The sequence below is a fragment of the Alexandromys fortis genome, unplaced genomic scaffold (genome assembly GCF_014885135.2).
Source record: "Alexandromys fortis isolate MF-2015 unplaced genomic scaffold, M_Fortis_MF-2015_v1.1 scaffold_61, whole genome shotgun sequence".
Taxonomy (NCBI): Eukaryota; Metazoa; Chordata; class Mammalia; order Rodentia; family Cricetidae; genus Alexandromys; species Alexandromys fortis.
The window spans coordinates 7,039,135-7,055,721 of NW_026067962.1; the positions used below are offsets into that span (position 1 = coordinate 7,039,135).

Here is a 16,587-nt window from a genome sequence, read left to right on the forward strand (position 1 = left end):
AATAATTCTTCTTTTAGATTACAGATGGATGTAACATAAATAACTGCTATCAAAACATTTCATGTGTTAAGACGTAAATATAGAGAGCTATGCACATAGAAATTCCTAATAAAATATAAGAGAGTTTGTTTAAACTCTCTTCAATTATCTCTAGAGCCAAAATATTTGGCCACTTTAAAAAAAATTATAATCAGCATTGCATCTTAATTTCCTTATAGCAAAAAAATGGAGGTGGGCAAAGTCACCAAAAGTTTATTACGGTTTTAGCTGCGATCCGTTTTCACGACACAAACTGTAGACTTGAACAGTTGAGTCTTGTTGAAGTTTCTTTAGGGTCTCTCTGCTTCTGTTCTCTGGTGCTTACCAGGGTGAGCACTGGCTCTTCAGCAAAGCAGACAGTCCGACCAGGGGAAAAGGAACAGCAGACCCCTACATCTCTCTGGGAACTACTTGGACAGAGGCGCGCGGTCAGCCACACCTCGGAGCCTTGCAGCAGCAGGGACAGAGCCATGCGCACAGCAGTGAGGAAGAACCACCCAGCTCCCATTTCTTGTTGTTTTCTCCATCTTTACTTCCACCTCCCTGTTTCCCTGCCCTTCCCATCTCTTCCTTCTCTCACTTTTTCTCCACCGTTTTCCAGCCTCTACCGCTTCCCTTTACGGGCTCCCTTCACTTCTTCGTATATTATATCCTTCTGTGTAAGGAAAGATTGTTTTAAAAAAGGCATAATACACAAAGAACTATAACAGCTGGGCAAAATCCCAGCAGGGAAAACCTGAACAAGCTGGCAAATACCAGCTCCTTCAGTGTTCTCGACACTAAACTTCCAACCCCTGCCCCGCCAACTCTCCTTCTCTCTCTCCTTTTGACGCCCTCTCTCCACCTCCCTGCTTGCTTATTCTCCACTCCAGCATCCCCTTCTCCCTCCTTGTCCTCCCATCGTCTTTATTACCCAAGTTCAAGAAGATGATTCAACCAAGTCTTCCACCAACTTTCCCTTCAACATTTAAAACCACAACAAACCCCAAGCCTCACTAACTGCCATGCCGAGATGAACGGCTCTCACCCATCCTTTGCCCTTTCCTTAGCAAGCCTGCAACAGCAAACCGAGAGGGTGTTTTCTAAATAAACACCCTCCACGGATGGAAATAATAACTTTTTACCCATCGCAGATGTCTGTTATGGTTGTGGGAGCTAGTCTTTGAAAAATATTTTCCTAATCTACTCTTGTGCCCGGAATATTTTATTTAAATTAGGTTAAAATTATTCTTTCAAAATAACTTGGCCAAGATTACATTTTAGAAATCACTTCATAATTCAGTAATTCTTCTTTCTATGCATTTAATCTTCTCTAAACTCATTGTCGATACACGTCTACTTTTATGTGCATAGCCGAATATTTTTCGTGTCTTGCTCTCCAAGAAATGGCACACGGAGGTATAAAAACAAAGTCCTTCCGTGGTTTACATTAAGTTTATTTTGTAAAATGCGCTCTGGCTTTTCAACTTTTCTTCTTGCTTTCATTATCCTCAAACCAAGATTCAGGGTCCTTTTCTGGAATGAACTGCTCCTCCAAGAACTACACAAAACCAGTTCTACTGGGAGTCGAGATAAGACAAGAACTCTGGCTGCAAGAGATCTGATGTACTGACCCTCCTGTCCGTCTTTCCTGTCTCTTTATGCAAGGACAGGATAAGCGGTGGGAGAAAAATCCTGACAATAGACAAAAAGAGGTGTAGACCTGGAGTGAGGTGTTCTCTGCCCACTAGTTGTGGTCCGGGTCCCCACATCACTGCTAGCTGTGTCCGGTTCTCCACAGCCCCGCTAGTTGTGATCCGGGTCCCCACAGTCCTTCAAGCTGTAGTCCGGGTCCCCACAGCCCGCTAGCTGTGGTCCGGTTCTCCACAGCCCTCAAGCTGTGGTCCGGGTCCCCCACAGCCCTGCTAGCTGTGATCTGGATCCCTACAACCCCGCTAGCTGTGGTCCAGGTCCTGACAGGCCCGCTAGCTGTGGTCCGGGTCCCCACATCCCTGCTAGCTGTGGCTGGGGTCCCCACAGCCCGCTAGCTGTGGTCCGGTTCTCCACAGCCCTCAAGCTGTGGTCCGGGTCCCCCACAGCCCTGCTAGCTGTGATCTGGATCCCTACAACCCCGCTAGCTGTGGTCCAGGTCCTGACAGGCCCGCTAGCTGTGGTCCGGGTCCCCACATCCCTGCTAGCTGTGGTCCGGTTCTCCACAGCCCCGCTAGCTGTGGTCCGGGTCCCCACGGCCCTGCCGGGAGAGCCCCACCACCTCGTTGCCCCGCTGTGGCACGTTACTTCTGCTTTTCTAACTTTTCCACTTCTGAGCACCATCAATTATGCACTAGAATAACAGAGGTCTGGCCAGGCACTGGAACATAAAGGCCGATTATGAGGATGAATAATTTAAACACCTGCGTGCCATATTCTTTTAACCCGTGATAGGAGGCCAGGAGAAAGTGATGCACCCGGAAGGTCCAAATGTCCCAGAACGCGGAGCCTGGGGAGTGTAGATGGCACAGTCACCCTGAAACTCCCCCACTCATCCACCCAGTGTAAAAGGGCACAAGTCACGTGAACTGAGTTGTTCCCAAACTGTGTGGCTCAGAAAGGCCTCCCATCCAAACAGCTCATGCACTCGTTCTAAATTGAGCCCAAGAATGTGAGCCCTGGGTACCATTTTATAACTTCCAGTAAAAAACTGATAGAGGAAGAAGACCGTTTCCATGCAAGGTTATTAAAGTTTTAAGAAATGACCAGTTCACGAGCCCTTTGCTACACCGTATACACATTCATCTATGAATGAAATATAAACAGAAACCATGAGGGATTACACGCAGGGGACACAGGTCAGTCCCCACTCAAACAGGGCCGCACACACTATCAGGCAACTGCAATTGGGAAACTCTTCAGGTCTCTTGAGCGTCCCAATTTTTAAATCATGACTTGAAAATTTACAATGGAGAGGAAATGGCCTTGCACGGATTGCAAAGACAACAGAGATCTTCCATGTAAGGACCCAGCAAGGCTCGAAAACAGCCCAACAAGGAGGCCTTGGGACATTGCTTCCCTACACCGGGGAAGTAAATTTCAAATCGGGTCTCTAGCAGCCCACACCCAAGCCTGAAACAAAAAAGCATTCCAGATTGGGGGGGGAAAATCTAGAAAGTGTCCTCAATTCTATTTCTTGTGAAGCTGTAATGCAACAGAAGAGTTGTAGTTTAGAGAGGAGTGAACAAGGGAGCCACGGAACTGAAGGCAACAGAAGCTTGCAGGAACATCAACATGGACCTCCAACCATGAAATCCAGAAGGACCGCGCTTAGTCCCTGCCAAATGATACTCACTTTCCTTCTGCAACGAGGCTCTCGTTACCTAGAAATACTCCTAAATTAATCCTTAGTCTCCGTGAGAGCTAATATTACTTTTCTAACTGCAAATGGATGAAAACTCCAGGGGAAAAACCATTTTGGAACTGTGGTTTCCAGAAGGCTTCAGGTTTAGTCATGTCAAATTAAAGGGGAGCGGAGCTTCTTAAAACAGGAGTCTTCCTAAATCACATCCATGCGATTTAGCAAATTGATATAGCCAAAGTCAATAAATCATGATGTAGGGTTTTTATTTTAATGTATGACTGCTTTCATTTTGTTGTATATATATTTGCTTTCAGCCAACTCCCTTAAACTTTTTAGCCCAGATCTAGATGCGTATCCATGTCTGGGCAAGATGAGCTCCTTCTCTCGTAATGGGTTCCTGCTTCTCAGTGGTAACACACCACCAAAGAAAGAAATCACCCCCAAAGTTCAGCAGGGCACCGAGCCGGCTGCCTCTGTGGTTGTACCAACACGCAGCCCATTAGCTGCCTTTCGGTTGGCTGTATTTGAATGTGGAGATTTTTCAGCACTCCTCACTGTGAGTGCTCCTTTTTCCTTAACCCCGGGGATTTCGTTTTGTGCTGACACATACCCAAGAAGCAATCTCCATGAAACTATCCTTTTAAGGCTAGCGTTCTGAGCGCTCCTTAATGATGGGTGTTTAAGAGACATGGTAATTATGATAGATTCTGAGCCTTAGGTAACAGCCGCACAGTGAGAAGGTTCGCTACATTTAAGACCAAAGTCCTCATTAAGAAACGGAGATGTATCAATCGAGCCCTGTGCAGACACACTTGACAGCCAACTCCAGGTTAGGAAAAGCGTCCACCCCCACGATGGATGGTCTCAAGAGAGAGTCCACATGGAGCAAGGTCATGCTAGTGCACCCAAATTTGAGCAAATGAAACTTCTTGGGAAAATTAAACCTAAGGGACACTGGTTGGAAATATTAAAAGAATCAATGTTTAAAATACTATTCTCTTCTAACACTTTTTATGATTTTCTTTTTGGTTTAAATGAGTCACCGAAGCTATCATGTTGGATATTCTGCATGCTATAAAGGATGCTGTATCGTAGCTTGGCAAAAGCAACCTATAATTCTTAACTAATGCTGGCAGTAACACTACCATGAAAACATGTTTCACGTGTGTGGGGGTATGAAGGCATGCATGTATATGTATGTACATTTTCCCACACACCTATGACTCCTCAGACTCCCTCAAGACATTGCAGATCAGCGCTACTGTTAAATCAAAGAAAATAAGAAATTTCTTGCACCAAAATGACATGACCCCAAAATTCTCCCTATCCAAACAGGTGCATACAAAAGGTTTTTTGCCTAGCTTGTCTGCAAAGATGGCAAATAGAACTTAATATTTTATGGAAGCCGAAAGCACAAAACCTGTTCAAATTTGATACAAGAAAATGGTTTCCCTCGTTGCTTACAGATTAATAATCGAAAACAGTGAAAAATGTCAGAAAACTATGCCAAGTTTTAACCAAATGACATATAAAGTTCCTTCTAGACACCCTCAAGCTATAAGCAAAATAGAAAATCATATTTAAATAAAGGGTTGATTTGATTAATCTCCTTACTTTAAAATATTTGTTACCGAAGGGTTGACATATCCTATTATGTTATTTATTACATCCAAAGTGACTTAGAGTATCCTACTCAATTCTTCTCAGAAAGAGGAGATCAGGCTGGTGAGAGTGGATGGTAAGAGTCCTGCATCTTGAACAACAGCACTTCCTCCGTGGAGCTAAATCCCAGGAAGCATAAAACCAGCAACTTAGCCCCACAGTAACCAGCTGTGAAGGATGGGGGGCGGGTGTTGTGTCAGGGGAGTGGCAGGGTGAGCCAGAGCAATAATCCGTGAGCCATCAGAAAAGGGCACAAAAAGTATTTAGCGCTTTATAAATATTTGAGAGCAAAGCAAGCATTTCTGGTTTAAATCAAGCAGATTTTAAACTTTCTGGTTTTATAAGAACATCCTGCTATAAATCTTTCTAAAATTTGCCTGCTTTTCGTTTATTTTATTTTACTCAAGCCAATAATGACCAGGACAAATGTCTAAATGCTGAACTAAGCAAAGATTCTTCCCCTAAATTGTGTGTGAGAAGCTTGAATTTCATCTGCCAAGCCAATGGCAGTAAATAGGTTCATTATTGGTCACTTTCCTTTTGATAAACTGTAACCAAAAACTACAATCTCTGAAGGATTTTAAGGAGAATCAAAAGTCTGAGGAAAAAATAAGATTATGGCCATATGCACTCCAATCTTTAATCTACCCCCCAAAAAGGCTTTGGCTAAAATAAATTCTTCCCATCTATAAAATATACTATGATAAGCGGTCCTAGGACTCCAGCCTGCCTCCAGCATCTGTCAAGAAAACCACAATCCTCACTCTTAATTTGCAGGAGAATGCTAACAGAAGATGAAGAACACCTTCCAAGGGGAAAAAAAAGGCACATTACCAAAAGCAGAGGGCCGTGCCTGAGGTGCTCTCTCACTGTGCACGGTCAAAACGTAAGCTCCCGAACCAAAATTACATATAGAAGCTTCGTTGCTCATTAAAAAAAAAAAAAATACAGCAAAAAACAATTAAATGCAATTATTTATGTACGCACACATATGTCGTTCACACACTGTACGCATGCATGGAATCATTTTAAACTGGGGGAAACCTCAGTTTTAAAACTTAAACTAATAAGTTATAATTTTTAGGTTTGTAGTCAATACCTTTAAATGGAAAACCACCTTTAAAAAAAAAGATTTATAAATGTTCCGTGCATTGATGCTTTGCCTGCATGGAGGCCTGCATGTGTGAGGGCATCAGATTCCCTGGAACTGGACTGACAGACAGTTGCAAACTGCCAGGTGGGTGCTGGGACTTGAACCCGGGTCCTCTGGAAGAGCAGCCAGTGCACTTAACCATTGAGTCATCTCTCCAGGCTGTGAAACCACTTTTAATGGTCTCTGCTTTTCAGTTCACGTAAGAGATTTTATCAAACACAGATTTCTATCTCACAAGCTCACCCACGCGTGGGGTGTAGGACTGCAGGTCTCAGGGGGACGGAGAGGAAGAGTGGGCAGACCTCAGAGGCCACGGGTGACCCCAAGGCTTCAGTCGAAAGACACGAAATCTCAACTCAGGGGAAAATGCTCAAGGCAACTAGTCAATATATAGAAGACTGCTAAAAGATTCTAAGTAGGACAACCACACAAAAGATGTGAAGCGATGTTCATGCAAATGGCACGGTCTGGCCATGCCACAAAGCACACACTTGAAAACGTGATGCTGGGCAATACAAGCACACGCAATATGCATGTGCGTTATTAAAAATAAAGGCTGAAAAGTCAGCAAAAGAAGGGAAAGAGATGCGTGCAGCGGATAGTAAAGAAGCATCCTGATTGCACTTATTACTACACAATATTTTTGTTTTTTTTTAAATTAAAATATAATTATATTTCCCCCTTCCATTTCCTCCCTCGCCACCCACTCAGGGGTCTTTCATCTAACCAACAACATTAATCTGAGCATTTGCCAATTTGCTCTGTCCCAACCGTCACAAACACAGAAAACGACCCTTGTGGTAGCGATTAAAATGGTGTCAGAATTCATATTTTCCTGACTACACTATTACTTTGAAGATGGTAGAGGTGGGGAGAGCCAATGAAAAACAATGTTCACGTGGTAGACGTAATAATGTAATCCTTATTAATAAGTCTGCTTTGATAGCCTTGGTGGCTGGGGCAGCGAGGCGTGACGGCCAATGGCATAGCTTGTGAAGCCGACTGCCGGGAGGTTTTAAATCCCAATCCTGCCCCCTTCTAATAGTGCCTAGACTCAATGCCTTGCTTCCTCGTCGGCAAAATGAGGTTGTCACTAACAGAGACTACACTCTAGGGCACTACACAAAAAGTGACTTCACAAGCACGTGGGGCTTCTAGCAAGAGCGACACCATTTTGTCTCCTCTTGGATCTGCTTGTGCACACGGGTCACCTGGCTAACTGCTCTGTACAGTCTTTACTCAGCGGTATGGGAGCCAGGAACAGTTTCACTTTAATGGCAGAGGGTCTTAAGAGTGAGATTAATTCATTGTTAGCACCTTCACAGTCAGCGAACAAACAAGAGGCTCCTCATTGCACTTAAAATCAAAGAAGTGTAGATCAAAATAATATCTAAGTGAGATCTTGAAAAGAATTTCCTCTGCCGGTTTGGTGGTTGGTGGCGCGCGCCTTTAATCCCGGAGCTCTGGAGGCTAAGGTAGGCGGATCTCTGAGTTCGAGGGCAGCCTGGTCTACAGAGAGAATTCCAGGACAGTCAAGGCTATGCAAAGAAACCTGCCTTGCAAAAAAATTAATTAATTAATGAACTGGAATATCCACTATCAACAGAGTATAATGAAACTATAAAGCAATTCGACGGTGTTACAAAAACTAGTTAAGACTAAACCGTTCAACTCCATACTACTCTGCCTTAAGTGAGAACCAGACTGAGAAAAGCTTTACAAAGAAATACTGAAGTTGCTTATATGTCACGAAGGTTATCAAAAACGAATAGGTGGTTAGCAATGAGGAATCGCAGGCTAGAATCTTAAAATAAGAGGTTAGGCTATGCCCCCACATACTACTAGATTTCTCTATCCCGGCTAGTCGGTTATTACTTCTACAGTAAAAATACTGATAGGGTCGGAGACATCCTTTCCCCGACCCTCCACTTCCCAGACACATTTGCTAACAGACACTATCCAGCTGTAATCCCCTGTAATCAGCACCATGCATCTGGATGGGAAAGTATAGGTTAGCTCAGTAGGCAGAGGCTCATCCTGATGCAAATGTATGATGTCATCAACGAGGAATTTCCAGTAACGCAGTCTGCTTCCAACAGTATGAAACAGACTACATTAAGTGAGAAGAGAGAAAGGCTAGATTCGGCTAATTAATTAATAGCCAAGCATGAAAGAAGCTCAAGGGGGAAAAGTCCCAACATGAGCTGTAGAATTACGTGTGCACGTTCCTACAGTGTGGCGGTACTTCTACAACCCAAACAAGTTCGCAGCAACGCTATGGTGACGTGGCTTAGTGATAAGGAGGGCTGTCTTCAGTCTTCCTGATTTTGGAAGTACAGTTTATGTGGTAGTTACTGTAATAAGGCCTGAGGGGAGAGTCCCCACCGAAAGTGACCTGTGACAAGAAAGGAGAGAACACACAGAGCCATCACTCGGCTTCACCAGAGGAAGCCAGGGAGGCAGCCAGCTCTGTCGACGGAACATTACCTGGGGGTGAGCAGACTGTCTCCCAACATCCCAGCTTTGCACGACAAATGATTTCCCAGCCACACAGGAAACCACCACACGGAGGAGAAGGCGGCCATACACTCGGCCAGTCACACCCTCTGCGCATCCTGGGTGTCTCTTTCCCCACAGAAGATTTGGGGGACTGGCGAGCACCCTTGTAGCAAGCCACACCTCTCTGTTCTCTTACAAGTTTGAATTAAGCAACTTGCTGATAAAGACTATCTATGTATCCATGTGTGTATGTACATGTGTGTGCTAAAACTCTAGATGCTTTGGAAACACATCCTCACTCTGTTGAGGAAATGAATGAACACTGTGTTCACATTATTGTGGCATCAGAAATGTATTACCTAATGGCGTGGTAGGGTGTGAGGACCCTCAGTGACTGGCAGTCCACTTTAAATGCCTCAGCTCCCCAGATTTACCAAGATGATGTCTTATTTGATGCCATGCATTTCTGTTTAAGGATCCTCCCTTTTTTGTGTGACCTAATAACGCATCTGAATTTTAACGAAATTTCATTTTTTTAGTATAAGGAGTGTGTAGAAAGGCCGCAGTACATGGGCAGCATCTGTTCACTGCATCTGCACTCACTACCACAAAAATTAACCTTAATCTAAAGAGGCACAAATGGGTTTTTATGCCATCAGGAGGCCCAAGTACTTAAAAATCAATGACTGTCCACCCAGACGAAGAGCAGCTGTTTCCTGATACTCTAGCTCCACACTGGGCCTCTGCGCCATCCGATGGCCCTCGCTATTGTCTCCTAGCAAAACCCTGTCAGGGAAGGACACTATCTAGAAACCACAGGCTGTATCAAGCAGAGACTAGGCAGATGGTACTGCAAAAAGCACCTTTGACAACCATCACTCAGCAATTAAGAAAATCATAATCCATTTTAGATCGCGTGTTCAGAAATCTGCTAATGAAATAATTTACCCATTTGTTAAGAACATAAAACTTGAACTAAACAGGAGGAACACGTTTTCAAGGATGTGCTGGACACCGCTGGGCCTGCCCTTGACATTTAAACGCCGCATTGTACAGCAGCAATCAGATATTGCTGGGTATAAATCTTAAGGGTCTTAGTACACGCACACGTGTGTGTGTAGAGTTTCATCTAGTTTGATGTAACACCTTCATGTTTCCTACATGCATCAAATCATCAGGTGACACGTCATAACGTGCTTTTTTTCCCCCTTGACAAGAGGTGGAGCGTTCTGAGGGCCTTGAACTCAAGGATTCCCTCTGTGAACTCCACGTGATATCCACAGACTTCCAGACAGGAGAAATGCCATCGAACTAGACAGTTCAAAGAATCTCTGAAATAAATATAGGCACTTTGGCTCTCCGGAAGGGCAGGAAGCAGATCTTATGGAAAGATAAGGAAAGAAAAACACATTTGCAAAATAGAAAGTATATGAGCAGTGGCCATGGCTGTCCAGGGAAGCTACTGTGAACATTGGAGTTTCCTAGGAATCTTCCAGAAACATCTTAAACCAAGAGTTTCATGAGAGACACACACATGCGCTTTCTCTGCTAAAATGCCATCTTTTATATTTCCATCTGAGAAAAAAATAAACAAATAAAATTTTACCTAAAAGATTGTAAACACACACACATACACACCACAATGTGGTGCTGTCTTCATATAGTTTTCCTGACTCCTTAAACTAAACTTTGGAAGTTACACGTTGGGACAAAGTACCAAGTAATATAAAAGTGCTCCTAGGAGATTCTTTCAAAATTTCATTGCCAAGTTTATCTTCTGAGGTATATATACATAATTGCCATCTTTTAAAACATCTGTGCCCTTTACAGGAATGTTGTAGTATTTACATATTTAGTGATTTCAAAAATAACACTAACCATCTGTAAGCAATGATGAAACAAACAAAAACCACAACATGACTATCGCTTCTGCCTGGGATGAGAGGAGCTGCCACCCTGCACACGCCACACTGGCTAACAAGACACCGACCCAGGGGAACTGAATGCTTCAATTTAATGGAGTTTGTCTGTTTCCATTTCCTATTTTTCTTCTCATATAAGATAATTATCTTATATATGATTTCATAGCGTTATAATTTTTCTCTTCCTAAATGGCATTTTTTGTCATTTTAAATACATTTCCAACAGATATAAACTTTTAGAAAATAAGGAAACAATGCCATAGTTCTTTTAACCCGTATGACCCTCAGCACATAGGATCAGACCCTTATATAAAACTTATATAAAACTCATATGACCCATAGCCAATAGGATTAGACTCTTAGAGAAAACTCACTAGCTCCAACAAGAGGTCACCCGACACCCTGCAATGCAGGGGTAACCACTGTGTAAGAGCCCTCATCGCAGTGAGGCACAGATAGGCACAGGATTAGTGGCAATTCCGAATAGCCGCCTCTGTCATTTAAGTGAGGATGAACCACGTGTGCTTAAGAAGCAGCAGGGAGCACCCTCTCCAGACTGCAGGGAGCACTCCCTCCGGACTGCAATGGAAATTCGCCTCTAAACTGAGGTCTTTTCTGACTCATCTTTGAGCCCATGGACTCCTGTTTCAGGGTTCTGCCTTCCAGAAGGTATCCCGGGGTGCTGCCTGAGCCCATTCATCTGGGCCCTCAAAGGGCCCATGGTTCTTCCCCCCACACCCCTCCCCCAGTGCGATTGTCTCCAGAACCGCCTTTGCAGTGTCGCAGGCATCAGGGCTTATTAAAACCCCAAAGGGAAGTAATCCCTGAATGCTACCAAAAGATCTCCAGCTGCTACCGTTTATGAAGAAGGCGGGATGGGGGGGGGGGAGTGCAGTGGGGCAGGAAGGGCCGGGGAGAGAAGAATTTGGACAAGGGCAAGTTATCCAAACAGAGCCCCCATCAAGACAGACAGAGTTGTGTTTTATCAGCTTAAGCTTTCCTGCCTCCTTTCAAGAAGTATTTCTCCCTTCAACTCCCATTAATTCTTCTTTATAGCTGAAGGCAACACAAGGCTAGGGGAAGGCTCCAAGTGTATGAAAAAGAGAAAGACTAGTCAGCCGGGCTACCTGGGAGCAACCAAATATATTCCCTGGAAAACCAGCGAAGAAAAACTGTGTTATTCCTGGAAAAGAATTAAAGCAACTCCTCTCTCTCTCTCTCTCTCTCTCTCTCTCTCTCTCTCTCTCTCTCTCTCTCTCTCCCTCCCTCCCTCTCTCTTTCTCCCTCTCCCCCCCCCCCCATACCCTTTCCAAAGGTCTTTTCATCCCATTAAGTTAAGCTGATTAATAAAAATGTGGCAGTTTGCTGATGGATCCTTTAGAAGCAGGGTTCCTGGCTGGAAGATGCAAGCGGAAGGGTTTTGTCCTGGAGACAATAGGGGGGTCACTGCTTAAGCCCATCGCTGTCATCCTCCATTAGAGACAGTCACCTTGCTCTGCTGCCTCACAACACCACACTGCTACTTGCTTCTTTCTAGTAACCTTCCGGGCTGGGGGGCCGGGGGGGGGGGAGCACTGCTCACTTAAAAATTAAAAGGGGAGAAAGAAAAACATCCAGAGACAAGACAGTGAGAACATTTTACTTCACTTAAAAAAAAAAGTTATTTGCTCAAATCACTCCAATTGGTAACAATGCACAGACTACAGGAATGGAAGAGTCATCAGAGAAAAGGCAATTTCATTCAAAGAAATCTCACACATAAACAAAACACCAGGCTTCTTCCTTTCCTGAACAGCTCCTCACTGTGCCATCCAGAAGCACTGCCGTGAATTGCCCAATAAATACCTGGCACCCGTCCGAAGACTAAATAAGAGTTAATAATTTCCTCGACAAACTTTAAACGATTGTGGTTTTCTCCCAAAGATGGAAAAAAAAAAACCAGTGTCAATTACAGAATGCTGTGATAAGCAAGGGTCTTCAGGAGTTCAGGTATAAGCGGAATTCACTTATGAAAAAATGCATACGATACCTAGCATGTGAAAAACGTGAACTAAAGATGATCATGTCTGTTGAGGGTGGAGAACATTTCCCAGCACTGTTAAACCTGCAGGACACTGAGCACTTCATCTGAATTCTATCGCAAGCCTTTTCTCCCAGATGACTGAATTAAATTTGTACTTCATGATGTTTTGCTGAAAAGTCCTCTAAGTGGCATTCACTGTGGGTATGTTAATAACCCTTCCGAATTTGTATCTGTCAAGTCTTTATTTGTATACAGCAGTGGCTTTAGAGCCATTTTAACCAATCTGCCCACACTGTATTGAATCGGGTTTTATAGGAAGTCCGATTCCATGACCAAATTTACCCTACGATACCAGATCAAATATCTGATTCAAAGGATTTGGGAGGTAAACTTTAGATCTCATAGATATTTCATACACTTATAGTCTTATAGAAGACCACCCGCCCTCTTCAGTCGAAGGCATTTTATACAGGCAATCTGGATTTACTAAACAAAAACAACTACCACCACAAAAATCTCAGTCTCAACCCTGACCAATATATTACTCTTTGTTCCAGATAAATATGGAGAATTCAGCACCATCAGGAAATCAAGTGCACTGACCTCACATTCCTTGGGTGGCCCATTTTGCCATTATCAATCCATCTTTTCAAACATGGAAGAGCTCTGCCCAGCCCAGGCAGCGGAGAAAAAAACAAAGGAAACAGGTCTATTTACAATCCTGAGGGAACTAATCCTAGCTAGCTATCTTCTTCATGAGCAAATTATAAAATTGGGCTCACTAAAGTACAGCTCCTTTTCTAGGGGAGGAGTAAGCAGAATCTAAACAAATCCCAGGACTTCATATCTGATATTACCAGGTAGGTCGTAGGATTACCAGGAGGTAGTGGTACAAGATGAAGTAAGCCTGAAGGTCTAATGGACATCATGAGAACATAGTTAAGACTATTTCACTGTGTACTCAAGAGAGCGTGGACATGAATTTCCTCCACGGTCACAACCATCTCACCATGTGTGTGGTTCCCAGCCTGGAATATAGAACATCTTGAATATAGAACATAAACAAATTTGAAACGAATTCTAAAACAAACCGTAGGTGTAAAAGCATAATCCTTTTCGGAATCTGAAAATTCTACAGTGTGCCCACCAGCTAACTACCGTGGACACAAAGAGTGAAGAGTCTTGACCTTGAGCCTGAAGGAAGCAGAGGCATCCTCAGGTGACACTACCATGAGGGGAGAGGAGATGAGGATGGGGCAAGGGAAGGACACCGATTCAGTAATTACTAGCTCTTCACTGCACCGATCTGCCTCAGCTCAGGGCTCTCCTTGTCCGACACAGACAGGAAGTAGCGCACACATCCAACCATATTGTGCGTAGATCCAAAGAATGTTAAAGTGCTCCCAAAATTGAAGCTGGCGGTGGAGGGCACTGCCACCTAGGTACTGACACTGTCGGGAATAGTAATTCTTAAAATTGTGTACACTGATTCCAAAGAAATATATGTGTGTGTGTGTATAATATATATATACTATTGAAAAATCTTCAATCATTAAGTAGGTTTCTGTGTAATGTATAAACTCCCATGACCCATTCTCCCAGGTCCTCTAGAAATAGTATAATATAATAATTATTCTATTCAGATTCTAAACTCCATTAGAATCTGAACTTTTGACTGATTAACACATTGTAAGCAACTAATAATATTGCTTAAGTCAAATATAAAAAATAGTTGTGATGTCCATAAGACTCCTATATTACAAATTATTTGCCTTTCTTTTTCAACTGTATCATCTTTATGGTATTTTTCTTGGTACCCACAGATACTGATGCAATGTAAAATGGCATGTGCTTACATGTCTTCAAATATAACAATTTTTTTTACATCTTGCCTAATATCATCAAACACATTTCTCTTAAATTTAGAAACCAGACACAAATTTCTTTCCTTTCTTTTTTTTTTTTTTTTTTTTTTTTTTTTTTGGTGGAAGGAAACACATTACATCCATTTTCATCCTCCTCTTAAATGCATCATGGGTATAACCATCTGTAACAGATCAAGATTAATTAAATATTTATAAAATGTATCTTAAAATCATACTCCCATAATTAGCACTGTTATTAAAAGCTCTTGTTCTTAAAATGTCTCCAGTGAAAATAATTACCTGGCAACTGAGAATAAATATCAGTGAAATCTATATTAATACTCACTCTGCTAACCAAAATAACCAACATTACAGATTTATAGGTTTCTGAGGAAAACAATTCTCCATAAGCTAAGCTTAGATGCTTAAATTCAATACTGTCCCTTCTTTTGACTTGAGTAGCCAGGAAAGAACCACCAAGCTCACAGACAACAGATTGCAGAAACACAGGAAAGCACACGTTTTACTGGCGGTAATGGCTGCTCCTCACAAATCAATCTACTTGCATGAGAACAGGCCCTCTAAAAGGACACATCTTCCAGCTCTGTGACCAAACCCACGGTGACACGGGAGATGATGTGAATCCAGTGCAGCCTACCCATGCAGGGGATTAGGAGTAATTTGACTAGAAATTGCAGAGAAAATAGACCCGAAAGTGGGCCCGGAATCTCCAAGTAAACGACTTGGTAAACAGGACAATCCAATGCAGGGAAGAACAGCGAACAGGTGAACCGGGTAGTCATTAGTCGTTGCTATTTATACATCTCCTCTACACTTCCCGGCACACTGACGCAAGATCACTAAACAACTCACTTTAAAACATAACTCATTTTAGGACTGAAGCCGTTCATTCTTGCATAGCGCACTGACCTCTTGGAACTTAAGAGATTCAGCGAATCTCGTCTGCTCAAGGTTCCGTGGGCTATTAAAACAAATTTTTTGAAAGGTCTACTTCATATTGTTGACCGTGATGCTTTTGTGCTCTTCGGTGACGGCATTTGGAAAAGAAATGTGCATAACAAGGAGAGAGAGAGAGCTCACAGGAAACTGGGATTAGAAATAAGGCAGTGGAATTGTGTCTAGACACCTCCGAGAGGGGCTGCCACCGGGCGCTCCTGTATGGAATTCCGGCGTTTTACATATTTAGGCGATTGTTTATAGAGGGCTTCCTTGCTTTGCCTCTTACCACCTCCCAAAGGCAAGGGGGGAGGAAACAAGCGAAAGCCAGTTCTTGTGCCTCACTGTATGGACCTGTAAGTGAACATTTTATCTTATTCTAGGTTCTTATTTTCTTCTCTTGAAGCACATAAGGTCTTTTTTTTTTAAACTATCCTTAATTTTTATCATCTAAACTTGGAGTTTACTCAGACGCAGCTCGGCTGAGATTCCCCCATGTGGGAGGATTTGCAGATTTGACTCATCAACCCGGGAGTGGGCAGCTAGAGTCTTTTGTGGTTGGATTCGTGTGATCCATTACTGTCACTACTCGCTGACTGCAATTTTAGCTTAGCTTTCCCATGTGCAAATCCTTTATAAGACATGTCTGGAAAAAAAAATACTTTGATGATCTATTTAGTGTCGTATTTGAAAATTAAACAAAAATATGTGTGCCCACTTCAAAAGTTCACACTTGTTGTGGGTATATATGAATGAATCTCCTTGCACTGACAAAAGGGGGGGGGTGTGAATTATAGGTTTCAACCAAGTCGATCTCAAAGGCTAATAGATTCAGCAAGTCAAACGCGACCAGGCAGAGGACAATCTCCTCTCTTCACAGATGAGGAGCCTCAACTTGACCTCGGTTAAATGACTTACCCAAAGTCAAGCAATTAACGGTGTCAGGGCTCTGACACATTCCAGATCTAATGAATCAGATGTTGTCACCTGGAACACCAACCAATTCAATCATCTTGCAAAAAATGAAAAGGCAAGTTCCAGGGTGGGTGGGGATTTGCATGAGGTTAAACACCTAGCTGGGGAAAGAAAGAGAAGAAGGGAAAGAGGGAGGGAAAAATGGAGGGAGGGAGGGA

General features: G+C 43.1%; 1 protein-coding gene across 2 annotated transcripts in view; it reads right to left on the reverse strand.

Moving 5' to 3' along the window:
* Nucleotides 1-16,587, reverse strand: part of Efna5 (ephrin A5) — a 278,621-nt gene that overhangs the window by 240,422 nt on the left and 21,612 nt on the right. The gene's annotated exons all lie outside the window — the stretch shown is intronic.